Here is an 8,750-nt window from a genome sequence, read left to right as displayed (position 1 = left end):
ATGAGCTTTGGGCTCTTAGCGTTACCTCTTGGCGCAGCCCTTGCACTGTCTCAGGGTAGCTGCCACCTCCTCCCTTTGGCAATTCTGACACCATGCTAGAGCTGCTCTCAYGCTCTTGCCAAACCAGCATTCTCCTGTAGGGCTGAAAAACTATATTAAGCTGCAAAATAGTCCAAGACACTCCAAGTGTGAGTTCTTTATCTTTGTTGTGCTCCCTATGGAAGTTAAAGCAACTTCCAGGTTGCTTTACTAATGGTGAGATACTGATCTGGTCCCACACAGACCAGCGTCAGCCTGGCAGAGCTCGTGCACAGAGGCAATGTCATGTCTAGGGGCAACAGGCTCCAGATATATCAATAAGGCATATCTCAAAATGTGTAAATAGGGAATTTCAGGCATCAGAGGAGAAAACAACTGTGGGTGATTAAGAGGAGGGCCCTTCTGTGTCGCACTATTACCTCGCTGTAATTCACTGAAATTTCTCTTCTAGTCTTTTTCCTGCTAGACTTAGMCACCAAGGTCAAAATCACTGATATGGAAGCAGTTTTGCCATTTGTTGCAAAGTAAATTTGGCTCAAGAGATTTTAACAGATTCTGATTTCAAATATCCATACAAAACAAGGCAGGCCTACATGAATTTTCATACAGAATATTACCTTTTTAAGAAGAAATCTGTTTATTACATATGGTAGTACTTGGAAATGCAACACCCTTAACAAACACAAAGAAAACACAAAAGAAACAGTAACAATTTTTTAATCTGTCTTTATCATGTGTATTAGTATTTCCAATAAATATAAGACTGCATAAGTAGCTTCATCTGATGTGAATGCTTTGCCAAACCTTGAACAGAGAAAGAAATTATTTGCTTTTGTTCAGTTTCACTAAATGAGGAAGGTCTGGAAGAATTGAGACCAATTTAGTTTGTACATTGCTTTCCAGTGCAGTCCTTCACAGGCAAGAAGAGATGAAAACTTTATTTCAATTGTCACTATACTCTTCTTAAGTGAGCCATCAAATTCTTCAGGTTAATATTGATTTCTATAGTAACAGTCACATCACAGTGAAGATGCAGCTTAAATTACAGCAATTTTTCCAACCTTAAGGAAGTGGTGCAGAAAATGAAAGGATTTATCTTGCCCTTCTGTAACAAAGACACATCATTTTTCTTGAGTACCTTGCATGAATGGAATTAACATAAATTAACAGTACTTCCGTACCTGTAGATAAAAAAACAAAGGTTTTGAAAGTATTCCTAATCTTCGATACATTTTACTTACATTGAAAGAAGGCATTTTCTTTCTTTTCTTCTTTCCTATCTTTTTTTGGAGATAAATTGCAATGATGAGAGGCTCAAGGGCAGAAAGAGACCTGTTGTTTTAGACAGTGTACAAATGCAGAATAAAAAAGATGGTAACAGTCCTAAAAGCTTCAATAAACCATTTGACACCRCTGATCTGAGTCACAGTGACATTCAGTTTCAGTTTCTGAAATTATTTCTGCTCATTTTTCTCAGTAACAAGATTATTTTACAGTTTTACAGGAAGCTTTTTGGTTAACATCAGAACCCTGAGCCCACACAAGTTCTTTGTAGCAAATTAATTTGATTTGATCAATGATGCTGATTGATACATTACATCCATTTTTTCTGGGTTTGATGTTTAATAATTATTTTTAAAATCTTGTTAATATTTGAAACCAGTTCAGTTTTGCTCCATAGCCATTCAATACTATGTCCCTGCAGTAGCAGAGCAAGGTATTTCAGAAGGCACTGATAAACTTTGGGTGTGTATGGACCACTTACACAGTTATGACAACCTTACACAATTACAGCGACCTGCTCCAGAGCAGAATTGGTGTGTAATGACCAATSTCAGCTGAAGATAAATGTGATCCAAGATCACTTCTTGTGTCAGGGCAGCCTGTGTGAAACACTGTCGTGTAGAATTGTGAGCCGCTCTATCACTGTGAAGCCAGAGACCTGATTCTTAGAACATGATCCTCTGGTTAATCCTCRGCTGTGAAGGTAAGTAAGTCTTCAAGGTTTTACACTAAGCCAGAAGTTCTTACCTGGTTCTTAACTGCTGAACCAGGAACAGAATTCTTTTGTTATGAGCGAGCCCTGGCCAAAACTATATCAGGAGGTAAAGATGAGTTGCAGTGGCCAAGAATATTTCATGCTATTGATTCTTATTACAGTTGTAGCCTGGAAGTTCACCTGAAATTGAGCTGGRTGATTCTCCAAGTTCCAGAGTGCATTAGATTTGTGTTTTCTGTAACAGGACTTGAAATTTGTCATATTTGTGCTAGAAATTATTTTTGGGCACAAAAATGAAGGATTTTTTAAACTGGATGTGGTCCTCACTCAGACTGTTAATACGATTACATGATTATTTTTTTGTCCTATGGGCAACAGAGTATCCAAGGAAGGATTAAATARCTGTAATTTATATTAAAATATCCCAAATTTCAGAGTAATTGTTTTATCCTTCTCATCATAAAAATGTAAGCATCCAGCAGTTACAAGAATTTTCTGTGAAATAAAAAGCTCTTTAAGAAAAAGTTATACTAAATACTATTTTTCTATTCTTTTATAACATCAAATATTGAAGATTAAGTGTTTCACTTCCACTCTGTAGCAGCAACTTAGCATCTTCTGTAAAAGAAAGAAGCTGTGACTCTTCGGCAACTTAAAAAACCGTAAACAAATCAAAGATTATGTGAAAAATCCTATCATTGCAGTGCCTCTGAGGTGTCTAATAATGTACTAGTAGTATCATCCTAAATGAGTTCAGAAACATTCATTAAAAAAATCTGTGCTTTGAGAAAGTGTGAAAATTATAAATTAAAAAACAATTTTTGACACTGCTCTTTGAAACATGTTAATCTACATTGGAAGCTGTAGCAGGAAGCCACATCATTTCTTGACATGTTTATTATCTTATTTGACTCAATGAATATTCATTAGAATTTAAAATCTTTTATTATTTAGCTCACTGTACTAAACATTTGCTTTTTCCTCCCAAGATCACCTTCTATTTATGCAGGTTAAAATAGTGAAGTGGATTATATATAAACTCCTGGATTACTGAAACAAACCATCAATCATTTACCATCAGCCTTTGGTTTTGAAGACTTACAGYGGCAATTTGTTCTAAGGGAAATGAGCTCCCAAAATATAATTTTAAGAAAAGCCCATAGATCAACATCACTTTATCAGTATATGATGCTGTACTATGGCAAAGTGAGGTACCCATTTGTGTTATAATGCAACATTCTTTCATTAAAGGGAATAAAATGCCAAAATCTGTCAGCCCTGCTTGGCTCACTGTGCTCTGGCAATTTTGTTGAACTATGCTGCAAGAGGTTGCTGTGTTCTGGAAATAACAGCTTCAACAATCAATAAATGGCACACCAAGCATATAATTAGTGTCTCCTCAAACTCAGGAGTTTCATCTTGATGCATGGCAAATAGTGCTTGGGATGACTTCAGAAGCTTGCCATTCAGAGAATTTCCTAATGACCTATCATTTGTGTGCATGCTTCCCTGACTAGCTAAGGATCAGCATGCCCGAGGGGAAAAAATGATAGGAGCTGTGACTCAAGGAGAAAGCTTTTGGCCTGAAGCTGTGGTGAGTTTGACTTTGAAAGTCATCCATATAAATGCAAAAAAATGACATGTAGCCTTATTATGCCTGCATACTCAACAGTAACTGGAGGCAAGGAGTCCTCCAGGTACAGAGAGAATAATAAATTACTCTCATACTGTTTGTGAAAGGAACAGAAAAAGCCACATCTCGTTTCATGTCCATTTTTAATAATAACATGAGGTTTTATGCCAATACTCTGATGTTACACATGGCATCTATTAAAAACATGGAAGCTCAAATTTCAGCTCCTAGAGGATATTGATGCATTTGTGTCTATAGCAACATCCTCATATTATCATCAAAATTTCTCACTGAAGATGAAAAAAATGGGATTAACTAACACAACTACATTCTGTAGTACTAACTGCTATTGCAAAAGTGTTTATAAGGTGAAGAGAGMAGTGATGCAGCAGTAATTGGGGAGGAGAACAGACTTTAATTTCTTTACAAGGCAGGGGCAGAGAAGAATCCACCTTGGATGCAGCAGACCAAACTTGAATGTAGGAAAATAAAGAATTTAGRAGCTGTGCTCTATTGTGCCTGTTCTAAATTCTTCCTCCATCAGGATGAACCCAATTTGCAACACCCATCGATATCAGCCAGCCATGGGTTAGTGCAGGGGCCTGAAGAAAACAGGACCCTCCCCTGTCACTCTAGCAGATCAGTGCCATGCTCTGAGCTCATGTGTGGTCAGCAGCTCCACACAGACCACAAGAAGCTGAAGCTGACTTTGACTGGTCAAGGCTGGCCTGGATGGCTCTACCATCCTGAGCTTGCTCAGGGATGACAAGCTACCTGTACAGCTGCTGACTGTCACGGAGCTCTATTACTCCTGCCTGGTTTGCCCCAGGCCCTGTGACCGTAAGGTTGCCCTTTTATAGCTCAGTGCTGGCTGCTTCTTCCTTCACCATTGAGTCAGTACTGTCCTACACCCAAGCTGTTTTCCCATGCTTGTGTTGTGTGAAACCCAGATCCCAAACTCAGAAGTCTGTGGGAGCAATTACATTTGGATAGGCCTGCAGGGATCAACCTGGACCTGGCTATGCCATTCCTAACAGAGAGCAGAAARCTGCTGACCTTTGAGGGACTCCTCATGGATTCATCTCCATGGCTCTGCACAACCTCCCTCTGAATTCTGGAAGTGTGCTGTTGCAACTCAAGGTTGGCTCTGCACAAGAGCATATAGGCATATGAGATTGGCTCAATTCTGTGGAAGAAAACGCCAAAAACTGCGTTACATCTAACCAGTACACCATGCTACAGTGAGACCCCATGGTACATACTGCAGGCAGGCCATTCCCACTGTTGTGTTGATTCCACTGGAGCACACTACAGAAGTCCTTTTAACATTCATTCCTGTCAATCATACAAACAAAGGTTTGGTTCAGGAGACAACCGAGCAGGAAAAAATAGAGTAGTTAAATGTCACAGGCAAAAGAACATGCTCGGCACCCAATGAAGAAGAAACTGATTAATAGTGTTCTTACTTCCTTTAGGCAATCACAGTAAGCAGATTGTGTGCCTTTTATCTGGCTAGTTTATTTTCCCTAGTAGATCCAAATTTTGCTTCTCACAATAAAAAATAGTAATTGTATCTGACACGGTTTTCCCACTGAGTCTGCTTTTTTTTTCCAGAAATTTAATTAAATTTTGATTGCTATAGCACATTTTGGTGTCTGTTTTGTAACTGTATGAAGAACTAAACAAAACACATATCTATTTTTAATAGTGTATTAAACACTATTATAGTGTATTATCTACACTATAATAGTGTATTGTCTTTTAACACAGATAATATCAACAGCTCAAATCACAMAATTGTACCTCCACAACAGGAATACCAGCCTTCCCTGCTAATAATTTGTGGGAACACTAAATTAGGTCTGCTGGAAGACTCAAAGAGGAGGACCAACTCTGATGCTATAGAACTGGAGCTGAAGAAGCCATGACCTTCCTAGGGGTGTACTGCAAAGCACAAAGATAAAAATCACATCTTCCTCTCAATCATCTTCCCCCAGAAGTCTGCTATGGTTCATTCAAATGCTAAACAGAGCTGGGGGACAGTTTGGATGGCAAAGTGGATGATAGTCTTCACTCYATGTTCTCTGGGAGAGCTGTTTCTGGTAGGTCTACACAGGCATTGTGCAATAATTGTGGTCTGACTGACAGGACTGCTCATTTCTGCTGTCTGACTTGTACTAGGGAAATTCTTCGTGCACTCTTTGCTTTTCTTATTTAAATAACTCTGGAGGAAGGAGGATGATGGTTGGGAGGGAGACATACTCCTGACCTCTGGACAGTACTTGAATAAGTCAGTACTAAATTCAGTAATCATAATGTGTCTTAGTAAAATTATTCTAACACCACCAGCTAATCTTCTCTGCACTCACATCACTGTTGAGCAGTACGTTGTCTCTTCCAGCTCATCAGCAATTCAGCTAACAGTTATGAGGCTGCAGAAGGTTTAACTGGGTCTCAAACTAGACTGAGAAATAGRCTACAAAAAAAATCACCAAATATAAGAGCCAGAGAACCTACTTGTGCTATTTGTGATAAGGCAAGTAACTCAAAAAGACAAATACAGTAAGTAAACTAAGAGAAAAAAGGAGAAGAAAAAGGGGTCATCCTTCAGCAGAAAGTGAAGTATTTGACTCTATTCAAGATGTATGATCATAAACATCACTTCAAAAACGAATCTAACATTCTGAGCTGTCTYGCGGCAGTTTAAATATCTTGGAATAAAGATATGCAGTATCTTGTTTTCTTTCAGGGATTGACCTGTTGTTACAACATGGCCAAATTAAAATTGTACTTTATTCGAACATGGCATTATGGCATTTATTAATGCCAGTTTACAAATAATTTTGTGGAAATATCTTTACCTTGTGATGGAAATTTGTAATTCATTATTGCAAATTCCACTTTCCAGGCCATTCTCTGATGATGAGTCTTATTATAGCAATCTTTCACAGTTGCCACAAGGACATCATCAGTTCTGTCTCACCCTTCACACCACTAGCAGCTCCCATGATTCTAAGTGATTGAACTTTTTTTTGTGATTTTTGTTTGTTTGTTTGTTTTTATTCTGTAGGCATGGAAGACTTCMAAGTTTGGCAATGTAGAAAATGAAATGTTGAAGTCTAATTCTTCCCTTGACACCCTGAAGCCATTCAGCCACAAAGGAGACAGTTTTAGCCAGATACAACTCTTGCCAACAACCAACTTTGTGTCTTTGCTAGCTAAGTGCCACTGCAGCTTTGTATAGTTTCTCTTCAAAACAGATAACGGCAACTTTGTTGATGTAATAGCTACATGAAAGACCACTGATCATGTTTCAGATACCACAAACAAATCAAAAACATCCCAGATACATCTTGTCCCTGCAAAGGTCCAGTCAACTTCTGTCCCTGTCAAATGGTATGTAACACCAAACTTAATGTTAACAACAACAAACCCCCRAAACAACATCCCCAGGGAAGAATTCAACCACTTGAGATCATTTTGGTACTGAAAGACAAGAAGAAAAAGCCAAGTGACTCACAGGCAGAGCTCCTAGCATCCACCCATTTCTTGACAAAAGGATTTGTTCCAAAGATGCATGGAATCAGAGAATCACAGTCTGAGTTGGAAGGGACCAACTAGGATCTTCAAGTCCAATTCCTGGCCCTGCAMAGGACATGCCAGAAATCACACCAAGAGTGTTGTCCAAACACKTTCTGAACTCAGACACATGACCATTCACACAAAGGGTAAGGAAAAAGACACATCCATTGCAATTTGCAAGACTGCCATCTGCCCCTCTGAAAGAGAAATGATGGAAAAATAACCAGAAATGTCWTCTGGGTACCATTCTCAAAATACCTACTTTCAGATCCAGTTACAACGAGCAGAGAGGAAATATTCTAGGACAACTGTCAAATTCAACACATGCAGAAAAATGTCTTTATATAGTACCTGATAAAAATACCAATRTATTTTATGCGTGGATATATTCTTTAGATGTCAGGAGGTACTTTTTTCTACATAAAAACCACAGACAAATCCAAATCCACACCTARAATTTAACCAATAAATTTACTATCATTATTTGGCATGAAAAGAGAGGCCTTTAATCTAACAATAGGCCAGTAAGATTGAAGAAATTCAAGATGCAACAGCACTATTAAGCTTCCCGAGGAAAATACAACATAATTCCACCAAGAATCTATAAACAATGATGTCATCCTAATTTTTCTATGAAATGTTTCACAGGCATTTGTATTGAAAGTTGCACATGAATAAATGTTCTCTAGCATATCCTGGTGTAAATAATGGCATTATTATTTATTCACTCAGACTGTAGCAAAATCCATTTTCCTTAACAGTCAATTTATATCACAAATATATATGGAAARCCTCATTTTAAATTGATTTCTACCTCAAACTCTTCTTAATGAGTCTGGGGATACAGCTTTCAAGTAAATGAACAGAAAGTATTTTAAATAAAATTAGCTGAGTTTAAATAAAAACATATCATATTTTTCAATACCCTACAGCTAGCAAAATGAGCTACTTTATACACTAACCACCTAGTACAATTTCCTGCTCTTCCATGAAGGTTTGCTTTGGGAAGAGTAAGCTCATTGAACACACATAAAGAATCTTCTTTTAAAATGACAGATAGAGGCCGAATAGATCCCTATGTGTGGCATTGATTATTCAGAAGTACATATTGGCCCTTGCTGCACAATAGTGATCTTTGATAATTTTACTCTGATTGAGTCCAGGTACTAAAATTCAGCTTCATTTTCACACTGCTATATATATATATATATATATATATATATTTTAAACATACCATCTTTTACATTGTAAAAATACACTCTTCAGTCATAAAATGAATTTGCGAGAGAGAAACTGAATTCCACATAATTCTATCCTAACGCCAATGAAACCAGTATTATTCAAAACTTTGCTGTGTCAGAATTCAGATTGGAGAAAGACACAACTCATCCAGTTTTGGAGTTGTTCAAGGAGTATCAGGGTATGTGGCCAAAAACTTGGAAGATAATCAAATAAGCACTTGCAACACTTTAACTTTTCCAATAAGCAATGGGATCT

This window comes from Malurus melanocephalus, unplaced genomic scaffold (genome assembly GCF_030028575.1).
Source record: "Malurus melanocephalus ecotype Western Australia unplaced genomic scaffold, MMel_1.1 scaffold_0, whole genome shotgun sequence".
In the NCBI taxonomy this organism is placed as follows: Eukaryota; Metazoa; Chordata; class Aves; order Passeriformes; family Maluridae; genus Malurus; species Malurus melanocephalus.
This window is presented reverse-complemented; position numbering follows the sequence as displayed.